Source organism: Trichomycterus rosablanca, chromosome 11 (genome assembly GCF_030014385.1).
Source record: "Trichomycterus rosablanca isolate fTriRos1 chromosome 11, fTriRos1.hap1, whole genome shotgun sequence".
Lineage (NCBI taxonomy): Eukaryota > Metazoa > Chordata > Actinopteri > Siluriformes > Trichomycteridae > Trichomycterus > Trichomycterus rosablanca.
The window spans coordinates 20358904-20381019 of record NC_085998.1 but is presented as its reverse complement, the minus strand read 5'-3'; the positions used below and the strand labels follow the sequence as shown (position 1 = coordinate 20381019).

At 39.3% G+C, this 22116-nt stretch overlaps 1 protein-coding gene across 2 annotated transcripts in view; it reads left to right on the top strand.

Moving 5' to 3' along the window:
• Positions 1-8202: 8202 nt before the first annotated feature.
• Positions 8203-22116, top strand: part of bcl9l (bcl9 like) — a 64911-nt gene continuing 50997 nt past the window's right edge. For both annotated transcript variants that reach the window (XM_063005274.1, XM_063005273.1), the window contains exon 1: positions 8203-8567. The gene's annotated coding sequence lies outside the window, so the exon portion shown is untranslated. The remainder of the gene's footprint in view (positions 8568-22116) is intronic.

Sequence of the window (22116 nt, the reverse complement as noted above, 5' to 3'; positions counted from 1 at the left end):
GGCAGAAAACGCTGCACAACGAGAGGAGGTGACCGGACCCTGAGGAAGATTGTGGAGAAGGGCCGATTCCAGACCTTGGGGGACCTGCGGAAGCAGTGGACTGAGTCTGGAGTAGAAACATCCAGAGCCACCGTGCACAGGCGTGTGCAGGAAATGGGCTACAGGTGCCGCATTCCCCAGGTCAAGCCACTTTTGAACCAGAAACAGCAGCACTGGACTGTTGCTCAGTGGTCCAAAGTACTGTTTTCGGATGAAAGCAAATTTTGCATGTCATTCGGAAATCAAGGTGCCAGAGTCTGGAGGAAGACTGGGGAGAAGGAAATGCCAAAATGCCTGAAGTCCAGTGTCAAGTACCCACAGTCAGTGATGGTCTGGGGTGCCATGTCAGCTGCTGGTGTTGGTCCACTGTGTTTTATCAAGGGCAGGGTCAATGCAGCTAGCTATCAGGAGATTTTGGAGCACTTCATGCTTCCATCTGCTGAAAAGCTTTATGGAGATGAAGATTTCATTTTTCAGCACGACCTGGCACCTGCTCACAGTGCCAAAACCACTGGTGAATGGTTTACTGACCATGGTATTACTGTGCTCAATTGGCCTGCCAACTCTCCTGACCTGAACCCCATAGAGAATATGTGGGATATTGTGAAGAGAAAGTTGAGAGACACAAGACCCAACACTCTGGATGAGCTTAAGGCCGCTATCGAAGCATCCTGGGCCTCCATAACACCTCAGCAGTGCCACAGGCTGATTGCCTCCATGCCACGCCGCATTGAAGCAGTCATTTCTGCAAAAGGATTCCCGACCAAGTATTGAGTGCATAACTGAACATAATTATTTGAAGGTTGACTTTTTTTGTATTAAAAACACTTTTCTTTTATTGGTCGGATGAAATATGCTAATTTTTTGAGATAGGAATTTTGGGTTTTCATGAGCTGTATGCCAAAATCATCAGTATTAAAACAATAAAAGACCTGAAATATTTCAGTTGGTGTGCAATGAATCTAAAATATATGAAAGTTTAATTTTTATCATTACATTATGGAAAATAATGAACTTTATCACAATATGCTAATTTTTTGAGAAGGACCTGTATATGATATATTATACAACCCCAAATCAGAAAATGTTGGGGCAGCACAGAGCTTCTTACATTTACTTTGACTTTTATTTCACTGCAGACAGGATGAACCTGAGATATTTCATGCTTTGTCTGCTCAACTTCATTTCATTAATTAATAAACATCCATTCCTGCATTTCAGGTCTGCAACACATTCCAAAAAAAGTTTGGACAGTAAAGCATTTACCACTTCTTAATATTGTCATTCCTTTTCACCACACCAAGGACACCAAGTGATTTAGTGTTGTCCCATTCTTCCTGCAAACACGTCTTAAGATGTGCAACAGTACGGGGTCGTTGTCGCATTTTTTGTTTCAAAATTCTCCACACATTCTGTGTTGGGGACAGGTCAGGACTGTAGGCAGGCCAGTCCAGTACCCGTACCCTCTTCTTCCACAACCATGCCTTTGTAATGTGTGCAGCATGTGGTTTTGCATTGTCTTGTTGAAAAATATATGTACGTCCCTGGAAAAGATGAAGTCTTGAAGGCAGCATATGTTACTCTAGGATCTCAATGTACTTTTCTGCATTAATGCTGCCAACACAGAAGTGTAAATGACCTTTGCCCAGGGCACTGACACAGCCTCATACCATGACAGACCCTGGCTTTTGGACTTGTTGCTGATAACAGTCTGGATGGTCCTTTTCGTCTTTGGTCTGGAGCACACAACGTCCTTTTTTTCCAAAAAAGACCCGGAATGCTGATTCATCTGACCACAATACACGTTTCAACTGTGTAAAGTTTTACATGGCATTTGTGCATGTAACTCTGTATTGAAGTGCTTGACAAAGGTTTGCCAGAGTAATCCCTTGCCCATGTAAATGTCTAATGCTAAGCTTTGTCCAGGGCCGCCCTGTGCTTATTGTTTCTGGGTGGCCACAAACCAGTAAAACAAACAAATGTACAACAACCTTATAAATAGATTTTAGTTATCAAATCATGGATTTTTCTATTTACTTGATGTTTTTTTTCTGTTATTGTTTGTAGCTTTCTGTGTTTTGCTCTCCTAAGTGTTTGCAGTTTTGCAGCATACTGGATTCTTTAGTGCTGTTTTGGCTTATTTATAAAATCTTTGGCTTTCATTAGCTGGGTTTTTCCTAGATTTCTGTGAGACAATCCCACAGTTCTATAATTCTTTAAATCATTTCTTCTCACCCTCTCATCTTATTCAGCCCAGCCACCCTCTCTCTGAAGGTAAACCAATTTTCATTCTTGTTTTTAGTCTTTAGATCTTTGCCAGTTTCCATGACAACACATCTCTTTCTCTGTCTATCTCTCTTTCACCACATATTGGTATATTTTCATTCCGTAATGTATTGCTTTTTCTTTTACGTCTGTATTTATCTCAGCACCTTCCTCCACTGTCTCGCTTTGTTTCTTTTCATGACCTATTAGGCTCCTCTGTCCAGTTCTCATTTCCTCACATAATTGATAGTGGCAGTGCTGGCATATCACAGCAGAAGGTAGTGAACAAAAATAAAAATAAAGCAATAGATAGAAAAGTGAATGAGAACAACCTCTTTAAACAGGAGGAGGAGTTGCTGCCAGCATTTCAAAATGTCACTGCACACGTAAAGTGATTAGCTGGAGGTGAATATAAATTGTTTTCTCATGACAATGACAGCAGTAAGTAGATTTGTTTGTTTATACAAACGCAATATGTAAAAAGTATGTATAAACCATGTAAAAACACACTTTAATGAAAATACTTTCTACGTGTTAAGTATCTCTTTCCTTTTCCCTTTTTAGCATATATCTCATCAGTTCACAAGTTTAATGTCAAACACAGTCATGAACAATTTTATATCTCCAATTCACCTCACTTGCATGTCTTTGGAATGTGGGAGAAAACTGGAGCTCCCGGAGGAAACCCACGCAGACACGGGGAGAACATGCAAACTCCACCCAGAAAGGACCCGGATCGCCCCACCTGGGGATCGAACCCAGGACCTTCTTGCTGTAAGGCAACAGTGCTACCCACCGAGTCACCACAATGAGAAATATCATTCATATTTACTATTCACTTCATACAGATAAGCATAACAATTGGTTCATAGTCTAAGCTCAAGGACTGGAATCTAATTAATTTAGTGGAAATCCCACACATTAATTTACTCACACCTCAAAAGCAGCCAATAAACTCACTGGCGTGTTTGCTGAAAAGGAAAACATGATTGTTACAGTCATGGCTAATGTAGATATCTAACAACAATTTATTTCACACAAACTTAGCTTTGCACAGAGTTTGTACACTACTGTACACTACACAACTTTAAGCCAGATCTTTTAGTCAAGTCTGGTTTTTTGCCCTTCGGTGTTTTGGCAGGTATCCATGATCAACAAATAGCCTCTGCTGTAAGACTCAGTGATGTAACTTTCTTAGCACCTGATCAGGTTTTTGTATGTAAGTATGTATTGTGTAAGTATGTTTTTGTATGTAAGTATGTATTGTGTAAGTATGTATTGTGTAAGTATTTATTGTAAAAGTATGTTTTAAATTATTAGTATCAACTTAAATACGTAGGTATTGCATCTGAAAACTTAAAAAATTATTACAAACACAAATAATGAAGTGGAGTGTATTAGAGGCTGCAAGTAATGTTTCAGCAGGAAATATTTGTGGTATAATATTCACATAGTAACGCACACTATGTTTACATATTTACTTGCACTGTTTTTTACACAATGTTAACAGTAGAACAGAATAAATAATGGCAAATATGTTCGCTTATCACCAATAAACTAATTTAGAAAATGGTAATTACCATAAAAAGGTTTGTAGTAAATTACCGATTTTTGTATGTAATTTTTCACAACTACTGTTTATTGTACTTTTAATCCTATTTTGGATGGCACAGTGGCTCAGTGGGTAGCAGATCTGGGTCCTTTCTGTGTGGAGTTTGCATGTTCTCACCGTGTCTGGGTGGGTTTCCTCCGGGAGCTCCGGTTTCCTCTCACAGTCCAAAGACATGCAAGTGAGGTGAATTGGAGATACAAATTGTCCATGACTGTGTTTGACATTAAAAGACTTGAACTGATGAATCTTGTGTAACGAGTAACTACCTGTTCTGTCATGAATGAAACCACAGTGTGTAAAACATGACGTTAAAATCCAAATAAATAATCCTATTTTACAGCATGATGTATGTTCTATACAGTCATTTGCAATATTTTGTATATTATGTTAACTACAAACCTCATTGGAACCAGGAAATTTCTTGTAATATAAAAACAACAATGTGTAATTTGCAAAGAAAATAATTTCAATGTTTTAACTGACCAACGTCATCATTTTTTATATTAAAAAAATTAGAATTTTATGACTGCAAAACCTTCAAAAAGTTGGCAGATGGCACGTTTTCACCTTTATTATAAATTATGCTTTCCAACTGCTTGGAAAATAGGAATACTAATTGTTGCAGATGTAGACTGCAATTCTTGCTTGTTACAAGACTTCAGCTGTTCAACAGTCTGTGGTCACCATCGTCTGGCTCTTCTCTTCATGATGTGCCAAACATTTTTAATAGGAAACATATCAAACCTGCAGTCAGTCAAGCACACTGTCGTAGCTCCTACATAATGAGGCCTAGCATGGTGTCATCAAGGTGATGGGAAAAGACGGCAGCATATGTCTCTTCAAAATCCTAATATACACATCCGCGTAAATCAGACATCACACATATGGCTGTTACCCATGGGCAAATAATGATGGCACTGATGCACCCTCATACCATGGCAGATGTTGGCTTTTGCACCTTATGCTGATAACAGTCTGGATGGTCCTTTTCATCAGTGGAATAGAGAACTCGACATCTGTTTTCTTCAAAACAAGCTGAAACAGGGACTCGTGAGCACACACCACACGTTTTCACTTTCTTTCATTCTATCTGATATGAGCTCAGGCCCAGAAAACTGAATGGCATTTCTGCATAGAATTTACATATGTCTTTCTATTTGTGTAAGAATTTCAGTGACAATGGTTTTCCATATACAATATATATATATATTTTGGCACCGAGCATACCAAGCGATAAAGTGCTTCAGGTGTTATTTTTCCCATTTTTCCTGCAAACATGTCTTAAGGTGTGCAAAAAGCTGGGTTGTCGCATTTTTAATTTTAAAATTAAAAATCTCCACACATTCTATACCAGGGACAGGTCAGGACTGCAGACAGGCCAGTCCAGTACCTGTACTCTCTTCCTTCACAGGAATGTCTTTGTAATGTGTGCAGCATGTGGTTTTGAATTGCCTTGTTGAAAAATGCATGGACGTCCCTGGAAAAGATGACGTCTTGAAGGCAGCTAATGTTGCTCTAGGATCTTAATGTACTTTTATGCATTAATGCTGCAATCACAGAAGTGTAAATTACCTTTGCCGAGGACACTGCCACAACCTCATACCACGACAGACCCTTTGGACTTGTTGCTGATATTAGTCTGGATGGAGCACACACCATGTATTTCTTTTAAAAGACAAATATGGTTTTTTTTTGTTTGACCACAATACATGTTTCCATAGTGTGAAGGCAAATAACTGCCTTGCAGTGTTACAGTGCAGATTTGAGAAATTCTGATAGACACATGTAGAGTTTCCAGTGCGCTGCACCACCAGAGGGGGTGCTTACCTGTGAAATAAGAGAACACCCACTGCGCCTTGATCACAAACTATATGTCATACACTGTATTTATACACATTTGCACTGCCTCATGTGTAGGTATTTAAAATAAAATCTGTCTGTAGACACAAATCAGTAGGCATAGTATTTTATTTGGATCAAGATTATGTATTTAAAAAATGACAAATTTATAATGATTTATTATTGGTGCCCTAGTGTTGCAACAGTGTTGGTGTCCCATAGCTATTGAGAAGGGTTTGATTAAAATGTACTGTTACCATCTGTGATATAGGGGGTGGTTGCTGAGGTGTAGTTATGTGGTTGCTAAGGTGTAGCTAGGTGGCTCATAGTGTATTTAGCTCATAGGGTCTAATTGATGTCTAATTGGCTGTAGAGTAGTTGAAGCTGAGGGGTTATTTAGCTGTTGGGGTAATTAGGGTTGATGGGTAATTGATTGTAGGGTAGTTGGGGCTGAGGGTTTATTTAGCTGTTGGGGTAATTAGGGTTGATGGGTAATTGATTGTAGGGTAGTTGGGGCTGAGGGGTTATTTAGCTGTTGGAATAATTAGGGTTGAGGAATAATTGGCTGTGGGTTAGTTGAGGCTGGGGTTTTAGGCAAAATATAACCACAAGAATTATAAAAAATAATAATAATTATTATTGTTGGTAGTAGTAGTAGTAGGTAAACAGCATATACATTTTATTTAATTAGACATAGTGGCTCAGTGGGTAACACTGCCGCCTCACAGCAAGAAGGTCCAGGGTTCAATTCCCAGGTGCAGTGGTCTAGGTGTCCTCCAGTGTGGAGTTTGCATGTTCTCCCCACAGCTGTGTGGGTTTCCCCTCACAATACAAAGACATGCAGTCAATAAATAGGCAAAATATAATAACAAGAATCATAACAAAATAATAATAATTATTGTAGTTATTAGTAGTATTAGTAGTAAGTAAACAGCATATACATTTTATTTAATTAGAGATGGTGGCTCAGTGGTTAGGACTGTTGGCTCAAAGTTAGAAGGTCCTGGTTCGATTCCCAGGTGTCCTCTGGTGTGGAGTAATAAGTAGGCAAAATATAATAACAAGAATTATAAGAAAATAAAAATTATTGTTGTTGTTATTAGTAGTAGGTAAACAGCATACACATTTTATTTAATTAGAGATGGTAGTTCAGTGGGTAGGACTGTTGGCTCAAAGTTAGAAGGTTCTGGGTTCGATTCCCAGGTGGCGTGGTCCAGGTGTTCTCCGGTGTGGAGTAATAAGTGGGCAAAATATAATAACAAGAATTATAACAAAATAATAATAATTGTTGTTGTTATTAGTAGTAGGTAAACAGCATACATGTTTTACTTAATAGGACATGGTGGTTCAGTGGTAGCACTGTCGTCTCACAGCAAGAAGGTTCTGGGTTCAATTCCCAGGTGGAGTGATCCAGGTGTCCTCCGGTGTGGAGTAATAAGTAGGCAAAATATAATAACAAGATTTATAACAAAATAATAATTATTGTTGTTGTTATTAGTAGTAAGTAAACAGCATACACATTTTACTTAATAGGACATGGTGGCTCAGTGGTAGCACTGTCGCCTCACAGCAAGAAGGTTCTGGGTTCAATTCCCAGGTGGAGTGGTCCAGGTGTCCTCTGGTGTGGAGTAATAAGTAGGCAAAATATAATAACAAGATTTATAACAACATAATAATAATTATTGTTGTTGTTATTAGTAGTAGATAAACAGCATACACATTTTACTTAATAGGACATGGTGGCTCAGTGGTAGCATTGCCGCCTCACAGCAAGAAGGTTCTGGGTTCAATTCTCAGGTGGAGAGGTCCAGGTGTCCTCCGGTGTGGAGTAATAAGTAGGCAAAATATAATAACAAGATTTATAACAAAATAATAATTGTTGTTGTTATTAGTAGTAAGTAAACAGCATACACATTTTATTTAATAGAACATGGTGGCTCAGTGGTAGCACTGTCACCTCACAGCAAGAAGGTTCTGGGTTCAATTCCCAGGTGGAGAGGTCCAGCTGTCCTCCGGTGTGGAGTAATAAGTAGGCAAAATATAATAACAAGAATTATAACAAAATAATAATCATTATTGTTGTTGTTATTAGTAGTAGTAGTAGGTAAACGGCATATACATTTGTTGGTAGGACTGTTGGCTCAAAGTTAGAAGGTCCTGGGTTCGATTCCCAGGTGTAGCGGTCCAGGTGTCATCCTGTATGGATGTAAGTTTGCATGTTCTTGTCGTGTTTGTGTGGGTTTCCTGCGGGTGCTCTGGTTTCAGTCAGGTTAACTGGAGCTACTCGAGTCCCCCTAGATACGAGTGTGTGTAAATGTCCGAGGTTTTTTGGAACTGGACCCACCGTGACCCTGAATTATACTTAATGATATACATTTTTGCTTGTTATACAAACCTGTTTTTGCACTCGGTAATCGTGATAGCTGGTTCGGCTGACAGTGGGTAACTTGAGCAAACGGCACTCAAGTGGGGGTGTGTGTGTGTGTGTGTGATCGGTTTCCATCAGCTGCTACTTGTGTGGCTTAAGTGAGTGAGTGAGTGTTGTGTGGTACCTACACTATAATGTGCGATATGAACACAGTGTCCTGCCCTTCTCTGTCGGAATAATGCTGTGCTGTCTTCTCCGGGACTCTTCCGCTTTCATTCGAGCCACCGCGTTTTTGTAGCGCTTATCCGGATCAGCAGGTAGAGCCGCTGTGGGATCTGCACCGCACTGGACGCCTGTAGGAGCTTGAAGTCAGAGCCACTCGGGGTGATGTCGGCTCGGTTGTCACTCCTCACAACGGCTTCCCCTCGGACACGGCCGAATGGGGTAGGAAACCTATCAGTTCCACTTTAAACATGAAGCTCGCCTTCGACCGTTTGCAAACTCGACACCGTATACACCGTTCTGTCAGACATATGGCTGTAAAACGCTACACATTACGCTGAATACATCGCCTGTACATAATGTAAAACGTTAGCTGAACGGAAGAGCAGGTAGCCCGCTGGTGTTTGCTAGCTACGGCAGCTAACTGGCTAGCAAAGCTATTCATGTACTTGAAGCTAATAAGCTGACGACAAACAAGCCCATTAGCACTACAAGGCAGGCGGCAGGCCGTTTCCATTGTCATGTCAATTTGCACACAACAAAAAATGGCTGTAGGAAGAATTACAGACTATGAACTGGCCCTTTGAGAATTCTGCTTCTTTGCACATTGCATATTAGTTTATTAAATGTAATACACACACATGCGCTTGGAGGTTTTGTCTCGGTGTGCTGTCGGTGGCGCAGGCGAGTCGGTAGGTGCTAACGCTGGCTGACGAGCCGTGTGTGACAGCATAAACGTGTTATAAGCAGGCATAGTCAAGGACTGTTACTGTATGCTTAAAACTGTGTAATATCTATATAAACTTTACGAGCATGCGTAGTTTATGAAAGTTAGGGTAAGATTTAGGTTAGGGGGTCAGCCGTACTGTGGGTTACTGTAACTGATCTATGACAGATTGGATATTCATGCCAAGACTTGTTGATTTGAAGAGAATAAATGGTTGCATGCTGGACGACTATTGGGTTTGGGATTTAAAAATAGCAAAACTGCTTGAATAATCCCAGAATTTTGAGTTTTTTATGTTCTTTTAATAATTACGAAGGGCGGCTCGGTGGGTAGCACTGTCGCCTCACAGCAAGAAGGTCCTGGGTTCGGTCCCCATCCTTTTCTGTGTGCATGTTCTCCCCGTGTCTGCGTGGGTTTCCTCCGGGAGCTTCGGTTTCCTCCCACAGTCCAAAGACATTGTAGCATTTACATTTTTGGCATTTTTAGCAGACACTTTTATCCAAAGCGATTTACAGTTCTGTGACAGTGTATTGTCTAAGCAATTGGTGGTTAAGGGCCTTGCTCAAGGGCCCAACAGTGGCTTGAATCAGCAACCTTCTGATTACTAGTCGTCTAGTACCTTAACCACTAGGCTACAACTTCCCTCAAGACATGCAGGTGAGGTGAATTGGAGATACAAAATTGTCCATGACTGTGTTTGACATTAAACTTGGGAACTGATGAATCTTGTGTAACGAGTGACTACTGTTTCTGTCATGAATGTAACCAGAGTGTGTAAAACATGACGTTCAAATCCTAATAAATAAATAATTAGGAAGAATTGATATAGAAACTGGATCCGAAATGTTACTGTGTAGGTATAAATCTGATAAAGAACTAGACATGAACACCTTTTAGATTATGCCACATTAATACCTGCAAGTTCTTTTTTGCGTAATACAAAGACAGTTTAATTTTCTTCCTTTTTTTCCTTATTTAAATTTTTTTGCTAAAAATGCAATAAAGCATTTAAAGTCTGGCATTACACATCAATTGTTTATTAAAATAGTTAAACATGACTGTTTCCCCCTAACAACAATGCAACCAGATCTAACCTAAAATACAGTGGTACCTTGTAACTCAACGTCCCCTAAATTCAAAATCTTTGAAACTTAATGCCCTATGTCGAGAAATTTGTACCCTTAAACTCAACGTTTCCCTTAAACTCAACGTGTTTAGTTTGTTTCTTTTTACAAATTTATTTATGTAATTTCAAATTAACAATGAACAGTCGCTTTGTTCAGCGCTCGGCTTGAGCGGTGCGGTAAAACGTCATCAAAGTGTGCATATGAGACGAATCTACATTTGTGTGAAATAACCGTCGATTCACTGAAAGCTCCACATGTATCTGTTTATCTGGATTTTCCTCACTGTTTCACTTTTAAACTTGTGTTACAGCTCGGGGTTCTGAGAAATTGTAAGAATCAGCTTTTTATTTCAGTGTTTTTATATTATATTTGTGTTATTTTCAGTGTATATGTGTCAAAAACAACCCCATTATTTTACATTAGCCTAAAATATATGCAAGTCCACGGGACCATGGAACACACTAACAGGTTTCCTATACATCCTTATGAGAAAAAAAAAAAAAAAACTTGAAACTCAAGGTCTTTTAAACTCAACACCAGTCTCAGAACCAATTGACGTTGAGTTTCAAGGTACCACTGTACAAGGAGTGGGCAAAATAAAAAAAAAAAAAGACATTGCATGAAATCTTGACCTTGAACACAGGTTCTGAAAAGTCATGTAATATTAACATGGCAAAATCTAGTTCCAAAATATCCTTACATTGATAACATGATAAAGTATTGGACGATATTATCAGTTAAATTTTGCATAAATTAAAGGCTTGGATGCTGATTGTGTTCTGATGTCTTTGCTTATTTATTTTTACTCTTTGTAGATCTTATGCAGATGTTTTAAAGTTCCATAGCTAACAGTTTAAACATGTTAAAGCTCATAGCTTGATATTGGTTGCTGAACAAGTTATCAAAAAGTATGGAAATAGTTAGAAGTGTATGAACTGTTAAACTGACTAACTTGCCATTACAAATGCAGCTGGCTTAATACTATGATATTTAGCCCACTTTTGCTGTCACAGTCAATGAGCTCATAAGACAGTATAACTGTAAAGAATTTATTTGCTTGTAAATCAAGAGTTGTGGCATTAGAGCTCACAATAACGTCAGCTATTATTAATTCTGTCAGCCAGTTTAGTGCCATTACGCCCACGACACCTGACTATAGTAAATTCTGGATTAAAATATCACTCACTCACTTTCTTAACCTCTTATCCCATTAGGGTTGCGGTGGGGTTTGTGCTGGAACTTATCCCAGCTTTTCAATGGGCGCAAGGCGGACCGTGACAGCCTGGACGGGCCGCCAGTCCATCGCACACACACACACCCATTCACCTATAGGGCAATTCAGTGTCTCCAATTAACCTGACTGCATGTTTTTGGACTGTGGGAGGAAACCAGAGCTTCCGGAGGAAACGAGGACCTTCTTGCTGTGAGGCGACAGTGCTACCCACTGGGCCATCGTGCCGCCTGGATTAAAAATCTCTTACTACATTAAAAGTGTAACTGCTGCTATGATGCTTGTATAAAAGCAACCAATAGGACAGCTTTAAATAACACTTTTCAAATTTGCAACTGTGATACTTATCTAACTATCGTTCAGGTAAATATATCCAAACAAATATGACATTAAATATGTCTGGCCATAGTCTGATTTTACTATTTGTAATTCTGTTTTACATTCTGTTTTAAAGGAATAACATATTTACAAATAGACTGAGACCTTGCTGTGGTTTTCATGACCTTATTTTCAACACAAGACTGAAACATGCTGATTGATGATGCAAGCAGAATTTCTTTGCATCATGTACCTAGCATTTCAAAATCTTTGCAGTATAATCTGACATGGAGAACACATCACGAGCACAATCAGTCATGAAATATGGTACATACAGTAGTAAACTTCTAACACTGCTAAAAGCACCAAATTGACAGCAGCGTCTTATTTTATTTCATTTTTTTCTGTTAACAGCATGTATTTGTAAAGGAGCACGTTGACTGCAGGCCTTGCTTTAAAAATAACAGTGTAAGAAACATAAGAGGAACTAGACGTGGAAAGAACTCTTAGAACTTGGGCTTAGAAAAGAAATCTGTGTAAATGTTGAAGTGTGGGGAGATAATAGGAAGGTGTTGAAATATGAAAACTTTGTTACATTACATGAAAAGTAAAATGCGGAGTATATACACTCACCAAGAACTGACTTATTAGAGTGTGTTTAGTAGAGGTGTGTACTTATTTGTAACACCTGTCTTAAAGCATACATTCATTGGCCATTTAACTCATGTGCCAATGTGTGTTAATAATTTTCCAAGAGGACACTTTTTGATCCCATGGCACTGTTGGCTTTATATTTTTGGATGGTGCTTTATTCTCCTCTTAGCATGGACACTCAGGTGTATAAAAACACTGCTTCACAGGAGAGGAAGAATGCCTTTATTTATCATATATACATATACAGATTTACAGTACAATGAAATTCTTTCTTTGCATATTCCTGCTTGTCAGCCATTGTACGGCACCCCTGAAGCAGAAATGGTTAAGGGCCTTGTTTAACAGTGGCTGCATGGCAGAGCTGGGATTCAAACTCTCAACCTTTCAGTTTATAGCCCAATGCCCTACCCACAAGGCTACCACTGGCTGCTGGCAGACCAGTTGGGTCTGGTTTGGTTGGGTTGAGGTATCAACACTGTGTAAGGACCTTGGTTGCCCAGGGCGCCTGTACAGAAAGTGGAGGAGCCCTCTGTGCCCTCATGCGCAAATCAACTGAAGTGTGGGTGAATAAGAGGGGATTAGTGGACTGCGCACACATTGTCGGTAGTGTGTGTCGGAACCCTTCTTGGATGCCGTTGGGATTGGATTGGCAAGCTAAATTGGGAGAAAAGTGGGTAAAATGCATAAAATAGGGTTCCGTTGGGCTCAGTTTTTATTGATTGATGGTGGATGAAGGTCAGTGATTGTGTATATATGGTAGGTATAGCTCATAAAACTACACATGAACCTAATTTCAAGTCAGCTATTCCATTAGAATGTGCTCAGTGAGTTTATGTAATGTCAAGTGGTTTCCACGACTTTTTGACATCATGAAACCTTCATAGATAGTTCAAGTTCTGGAAATAAAAACGGGAGCATTCCAATCTCAAAGCAATCAGGACTTGGAAGGATTGTAACTTTTAGTGATTTACCAAGCTTGGAGAAACAAAATACAACCACAAGCACTCTCCATTAAAATCAGTTGTTGATGGATTACAGTTTAGACCAAGGGTGTCAAACTCATTTTCACCGAGGGCCACATCTGCATTATGGTGGCTCTCAAAGGGCCGTTTGTGACGTAAGTCTTGGACAATTTGTTGTTTTTTTTTGGAGGCTAAACTCTGTATTTGGTGTCAAAATGCCAAATTTATACTGTATATTTATAATGTATATCTACATTTATATTGTAGTCCTTTACCACAGACACGGCCTCATAACACAAGAGACGCACAGGTTTTTCTTCTTGAAGCACAAACTTGTATTCACTCTCCCATTATTTATTAAATTTCCTTATTTCTGCTTCAATTTTCTCTTCTTGTACATTTTGGGATTATTTGTAAATATTTCTCAACATCACTTGCTGGAAAACCGCCTCAGTTAAACGCTGGTGTGGAAACACTGCCATCCAGTGGTGGGATGCGGTCACTTTGCGGGTCACAAAATCAGCATGCATTGTGGGAGATGCCGTTTTTGTATGATTTTACAGTGTATTTTAAGTCAATCATATGTATTTTAAGCTCTCGCTTGAGTTTGACACATGTGGCTTAGACAATCTTTTAATGTCTTGACCTGCAAGATTATTAGTCGAGCAGTAATTTAGCTTATTTTTTTACTAGGTAGTATTTGGGGCATCAAAGTCTGCAAACGAGAGTATGTGCATATGAGGTACTTTAGCATGATGCATCAAATTGTGGGTGTAACTTTCAAATGTTTCATGTTATAATGTAACATACGTCCAGACAGAATTATTAAAGCTTTGAAACAGTTTTTTATTTGGAGCATATTGTTAGAATAAGCCGTCAATGCTGTACACTTTATACGCAGTATATGGGATATTAGTATAAAATGTCTGAATTTGTTTAGTAGGATGGCAGAAGAATATGTAAAATGTAATTGAACTGTGTGTGGCTGCTTTTGGCGTGTTGCTTCTCCCTTTAGTCAGTTCTGTAAGTGTGAGATTCTGCTGCGCTATTTATAGTGACACAGGGAGCAACTTGATCTGAAGGCCTGAACGTCCCATTATGCCTCTCCAGCACACAAGCTTAATGTTGCATATTGACCGTTCTTATTCCAGCCACATTTGGCCTCTAATGTGTTTAAGCTTAAGTTCTATCAGGAGAGTTTACATGAAATGTAATGTGCCGTGTCGGACCTGAAATACTATTCTGCAGCATTGCTTCTGTGCTTATAAAACTGATGTTAAATTAGCGTTTCATATTAACTACAGTAAAATGTGAATAAAATTAGGGCTGCAGGTATTGGTCTAATGCTGTGCCCATGTACATGTATTTGTAGAAATACTCAGATACAACAGCACCCGATCCCACTTCATAGCAATACAATGTTAAGCAGGTAGGTGGCGAAGGAACAATGTCATCAGTTTGAAAAAAATTAGCATAAGTAATTAGGGATGTCCTGATCACGTTTTTTTGTTCCCGATCCGATACCGATTCTCAAACCGATACTTGTATTTTCTAGATATTGTCTAGATAAGAACTAGATAATACTGTTCACACAGTGCACACTTCAAGTACATTACAGGTATTAAAATTAATCCAATGTATATGTTTAACAACTGAATAGCTCTGCAGTGCTGTAGGAAAAAAATTACCTGCATCCAAGCTATTGCTTAATGTTCTTTTATTTTTACAAAATCAAAGTAAACAAACTTAGTGCAGCATTGTAGTAGTAACACTAGAACACTCAAAATGAAGTGAGATAATTACAGTTTCACTTTGAACTTTACATTCAAAGAACATAATTCTGTTTAATGCAGTGATACACTAAAAATGAACAGAAATCTCCACTCACAAGTGGTGTAGCAGCTTAACTTGAATATAAAAAAACAAGTAAGTTACTTAACAGCATTAAAGTAAAACCAGTAGTCACTCTTTTGTTATGAAGGAAAGCCAGTTCATAAAGTGCTTGTATTGTGACAATGGTTTGATGGACGTTTCTACTTGAAGTGAGTGTGTTTTGACCCTTTGGGGCTTCCATAGTGCATGGAATAGCGTGCTTGGCTAACGCGATGACTCTAGCTGTCCGCTATTCGGTACCGTAACAGAAGAAGTTAATAAAGTGTTATGCTCCCGACAATTTGTGAATATACCGTGTATTTATTTCTTTATTAAGCAAGTGCATCACTACCACGCTCGGTTACATAACTAAGCCAATCAGAGTGCTTGATACTGAGATGTCGTTCAGTCTTGTAACACGTAAACTCGTAAAAGCTGTCTAAGTTTTCATACTTGGATTAAAAGTTATTGTTTTTTTAAACTGGAGTGACTCACACACCATATAAACAGTAAAATTCTACAGTAATAAACGCAGCTCTGCTCCTACCGCCTTGTGAAACGCTCACATTGCCGACATTACACTTCACTGTTGGACTTGTTTCACTTTCCAATTTAAAGTATTTCCACACAGCGGACATGCTGACGTAAAACGAAGGATCGGGTTATGATCGCCATTAGTAAAGCCGATACCGATCAGTTAAAAAATGCCTTGATCGGCCCCGATTCCGATCTTTGAGATCGGATCGGGACATCCCTATAAGTACTTGTAGCAAAGTAAATCCGACTGCAAAGTGTCCACCTTGGTTAAGGTGTGCTACAGCTCTGGGGTAGCACTCTGCTGTCCTGATTATGTTCTGGAGTTTGGCCTGTTCTTGTAAGGTGGAGGAACCACACTAGCTTGTTATGAATGATGTTAGGATGGACTCAATGATTGCAACAGGTTGATTCCTTGGCAGGTTGAATTTCTTTACTTGCTGAGCTATCTTGGCGATGGAGACTGTTTTCCTCTCCCACTTTAGGTCCCTGGGTATGGTGGTGCCCAGAAACTTGAGTGACACCACAATAGAAACCACAGAGCTGTTGATGTTAAGAGGGGTTAGCGAGGGGGTTTGCACCTGAAGTCCACCACCATCTCTACAGTCTTTTGAGTGTTGAGCAGCATGTGGTTGCTGCTGCACCGGGAGACTGGTTACTTGACCTCCTTTCTGCAGGCCAGACTCATCACCAGTGGCTATAAGGTGTCATCAGCAAACTTCAGGATCTTTACGGCTGGTTCCTTAGAGACATAGGCATTTAGTTAAAGGTTCAAGATAAATAACAAATCTTGTATTTTATTGAATTTTATAAAATTTTCATCATATAGTTCGGTACCGGTATGGTAATAATAAACATGCTTGTTTTGCAGTGCTACTTTTCCTGACCTCCTTCAATATTTTAAGTATACAGCCAGCTTTAAGCCTGAAAGATCACTCAGCCACTTTGCAAGCCAGCTGCCAAGTTCTGTTGTGACACTGGTTTAGATAGCTAAGTATTGCATGTTTGGTTCAGAGCATATTTTGATACTTCAAGCTACATAATCACAGAAATTAATTGATTTTACTGTATTTACTTTTCAGCAGAGTTTCTTGTGACTTTTCTGCCACTCATCATTTGTTACTAAGGCTCTACCTAATTCACGGCTGTGAAAATTGCGTCACGAATTGTGAAATGAGATTATGCAACTTGCTATGAAATTCAAAATGTAAGGTTTGTGTTTAACGATGTAACATTTTACATTTGTGTAGCATTTAAGTGGCTCACATTTACTGGTCAATTTGTACTATGAGGCGGTCCTAGCATTCCTTTGGCAATTCAGTTAGCAGTCTGTTAGTCAAAATGTCCAAGATGTTGAAGTCTAAAGCAGCTAAAAACATGACTCAGGTAACTGAGTTTGGAAAACTCCCAACCAGTTCTGTGAACACAGAGGGGGGCGTGTCAAAACATGGGTGAGAATGTTCGTCTTTGAGACCGTCGCTGGATGTTCTAGGTTTACATTCAACTATAAGGTAGGCTGTGTATTGTAGCTTTTATTCTATCATTCAATGTATGAGTAATTTAATGACAGCTGTGAAATGTGCCACTTTTCTTTTAAAATCTGTATAGAAGAACTTTGTAGTTCTACAATTACTGACTGTAGTCCATCTGTTTCTCTACATACCTTTTTAGCCTGCTTTCACCCTGTTCTTTAATTGTCAGGACCACCACAGAGCAGGTATTATTTAGGTGGTGGATCATTCTCAGCACTGCAGTGACACTGACATGGTGGTGGTGTGTTAGTGTGTGTTGTGCTGGTATGAGTGGATCAAACACAGCAGTGCTGCTGGAGTTTTTAAATACTGTGTCCACTCACTGTCCACTCTATTAGACACTCCTACCTAGTTGGTCCACCTTGTAGATGTAAAGTCAGAGACGATCGCTCATCAATTGCTGCTGTTTGAGTTGGTCATCTTCTAGACCTTCATCAGTGGTCACAGGATGCTGCCCACGGGGTGCTGTGGGCTGGAAATATTTTTGGTTGGTGGACTATTTTCAGTCCAGCAGTGACAGTGAGGTGTTTAAAAACTCCACCAGCACTGCTGTGTCTGATCCACTCATACAAGCACAACACACACTAACACACCACCACCATGTCAGTGTCACTACAGTGCTGAGAATGATCCACCACCTAAATAATACCTAATCTGTGGTGGTCCTGTGGGAGTCCTGACCATTGAAGAACAGCATGAAAGGGGGCTAACAAAGCATGCAGAGAAACATATGGACTACAGTCAGTAATTGTAGAACTACAAAGTGCTCCTATATGGTAAGTGGAGCTGCTAAAATGGACAGTGAGTGTAGAAACAAGGAGGTGGTTTTAATGTTATGGCTGATCTGTGTATGTGTGGACAGATGTTGGCTTTTGCACCTTTTGCTTGTAACAGTCTGGATGATCTTGTTTGTCACAGTGAACTTGCCAGCTGTTTTTTTTGCAAAAGCAAGCTGTAACAGGCACTCATCTCACCACAGCATGTTTCCACCTTCCATCTTTTGTTTCATCTGAAACGAGCTTGTGCCTAGAAAACCTGGCAGTGCTTCTGCCTAGAAATGATGTTTGGCTTTCTCTTTGAGTAAGAGTTGCATTTCCTGAGGACTGTGTTTAATGACGACGCTTTTCCAAAGTAGCCCATGTTGCTGTATTAGTTAAAGTTTATTACTATCTTCTAACAATAGAGTAGAACATGATAGGACCAGTCATGCTTTGAGAAATTTTCTTTTTGAACTGATTGACGATCCTCACATGGCGTTTGGTAGAGGTTAGCTAGGATCCAACTTTGCTTGCAGATACAGAGCCTTTGGTGGATCCTCTTTTTACCAGTTTTACCTGTGTTAACTGTGTTGCAGGCTTCAAATTTGGAATTTGGTCAGCCAATATATTAAAAGTCATTTCTTAGAATCTTGCTCAGGCGGCACGGTGGCTCAGTGGGTAGCACTGTCACCTCACAGCAAGAAGGTCCTGGGTTCAAACCCCAGGTGGAGCAGCCTGGGTCCTTTCTGTGTGAAGTTTGCATGTTCTCCCCGTGAGTGTGTGAGTTTCCTCCGGGAGCTCTGGCTTCCTCCCACAGTCCACAGAGAGGTGAATTGGAGATACTAAATTGTCCCTGACTGTGTTTGATATTAAACTTGTGAACTGATGAATCTTGGGTAATGAGTAACTACCGTTCCTGTCATGAATGTAACCAAAGTGTAAAACATGACTTTAAAATCCTAATAAATGAATAAATAGTATCTTGTATCCTTAAACTCGATGTGTGTGCGATATAAAGGGGGTTAGTGTTAGGGTGCATTTACATGAGAAGCGGCAAAACCGCTTTTGCTCTGCTGTGCTGTTGTTTTCAGTGGAGTGTGGCTTCCTTAAGCGATGCACACCGCACACTTTTGCCGTGTTTGGTCTGCGAGTAGTTCACAATCTTTTGTTGTATTTTTTAAATAGATTTTTAACTGTTTTTCAATTGTATTTCAGTGTTTTTATATTATATTATATTTTATATTATATTATATTAATTATATTATAATTTATATTATATATTATATTTTATTTTATGTATTATTTTATTATATTATATTATATTATATTATATTGTATTGTATTGTATTGTATTACATTATATTTTCAGTGTATACATTTTAAAAGCAACCCCATTATTTTCATTAGCCTAAAATATATGCAGTTCCACGGGAACATGGAATGCATTCACAGGTTTCCCATACATCCTAATGGGAAAAAACCCTTGAAGCTCAATGCCTTTCACACCACACCCAGAACCAACTGACGTTGAGTTTTAGGGTACCACTGTAGTTGGGCTGGTTACTAGAGATGGGACGATCGATCGGCTATGAATCGGTATCGGCCGATTTTTAATCAAAATATGCTATCGGCGATCGGCGATATTTCCTAAAAGTAGCCGATCCGATCGTGTGATATATAAAGATCACGTTAAGTTAACAGCTCAGTGGATTGATCCAGACTTTGAGCTACGACGCGCCAACCATCACATCACCATTCATCAACCATTGTACAGAAACTATCGTGAAAGCTCTTCATGACCTAAAATAACATCATTAACGTTGTGCATCATACATACGATGTAATTTTGCTAATTGTAATATTAACTTTAAAAAGATAATTCAACCCGGTCACATTTGAGTCGATTCTATCAGCACGTTATATAAACTCCTGGTTCACTTTGGTAAATCGTAAGCGGTTCTTACTTGTGATGTAGATGAGAACAGAAAACGTTACAGAGCCAATACGAGGCAAAAGTTTATTCATTACCAAATTCGTTAGTTCAGGATCATCTGCTGAACTTTTAGCTCCTTAGACGGAACGAGTCTGACTCGGTTACAGATCTGTGGTAATAGCAGTTTAATTAAGCTTTTTAATGTAAGAGAGTCACACAGAATGTTCTGTAGTAGCTGGTGTTTATTTAAAACCACGACATTTAATTAATAACAGTAAACACGGAGAGATAACTGAGAAGAGAAACTTACGCTTTGCGAAAAATGACTCGTGAATCAATGAATCACTTATAGCGATACAGTGAACAAAGCGTCTCTTCTAAAGGTGCGCACACACACACAAACACGCGCGCGCTGCTCCGGTTTATCTTCACTGTGAGGCTCTTTTTAAGTTTATTTATTTTATTTACTGCTAACCACAACCCCCCCCCCCCCCCTCGCAATCGCCTATCGGCCGATGTCCCCGATCGTCCCATCTCTACTGGTTACTCAATATTTCCCCTAGGTGGATGAATAAGTAATGCTGGTCAGATTTGGATTAGCACCCTGTTTTGTGCTTATTATTTTTGAGTAGGCTCCGATCAAGGCGAAGCTGGTATGGTATGAAGCAGCCATACATATATTGGCTGCATCTGAAATCTCATACTTAAACAGTGCGTACTTAATTGGAGGCAGTGCGCACTGCTCCTCCGGTAAAGCAGTAAGCTCTTTCAGTACAAAAGTGTGCAGTATGCATGCAACCTTAGACGTACTACGTCTGCCATCTTACCAACGCCAGTTATAATGATTTTAAAATCGGACAAAATTAATTCTGTTGTTTTCCACAAAGCTACTCATAACGTTATTCAGGATTGTACTTAATCATAACATTTTTAATGTTTGTCTTACTCCGCTTTCCGCCATCTTTCTTCTTCGCTACAAATGTCTTTGCAGCTCCAGTCAGATTATGGGAAAGATTAGTGTGAAAATGGCTGTCCAGGCAGTAGGTCATCCGGGTACTTTTCACGTACTGTTTAATGAACTCTACGTATTCGGACACACTACCTGCTTTCGCATACTGCTTTCACGTACTGTTCAGTATGGAAGTATGCGATTTCGGACGCAGCCATTGTCTTATTTATGTACATTCAAATTATGTACATTCATTTTTCACTGTATTGAGTCAGAAACAGATGAACTGCTCTATTTCTGGAAGACATACATGATATGCAGAACTGAATAGTACTTTAATGCTTGTGTGGCCTAATTTGACTGGCTGAAAATAGCTGCTTTAAGGACGTGGAATCATGATTTACCATAACGCCTTGAGAACAGCAGTACACCAGTGTGTACTTTAGTCATGTGACTGTATGACATTTCATCCCAAATGTGTATTGACCTTTGGTCGTTGTGAATGGGAAAAGAGAAGCAGTATGTGTTCATCCCTCTATGTTAATATTTGCTTGCCGTCAGCTGCTGTAAAATTCCTATTTGTGGAATAAAGCATGCTGTGGGCTTAGGCAGTTATTTGACACACATCTCACATAGAGTGATTAATTGTTATAATTTTTTGTAATTTCAGTCAATGTCAGTGATTAATCATTGACCCCATAACCAACAAGAGAGGTCATTGTTTGATTAATGCTGTTGGTTAAAAAGCTCATTTAAATTCATTTTCCAACAGCTTATTCTTAATTCCAATTGAAAATGAAGCTGCAGGAATTCAAATGTTTCTTACTTCATTAGTTGATGAACAAATAATCAACAAGCTCATAGCATCCCATAAGAGAGCACGCAACAGTGTATAAACTCCCACATTCAGATGCAAAACCAGTAATAAACTATATTACAAACAGATGGCAGGCCGAGTGGGACACTGAGGATCGAAACAAGCTCCATGAAATATGGCCGAACTTAAACACCAAACAAAACTTCCAGTTGGAAAAACGCAGCAATCAGGTGGCAAACACTTGGTGTTGAATCAGACATACTTTTTTGTTCTTTTTTTTAACACACTCCCACTAAGTAAGAGGAGAAGAGGCTCCATTATGCATTATATGACACCTGCCAAGTGCCTATATCCATC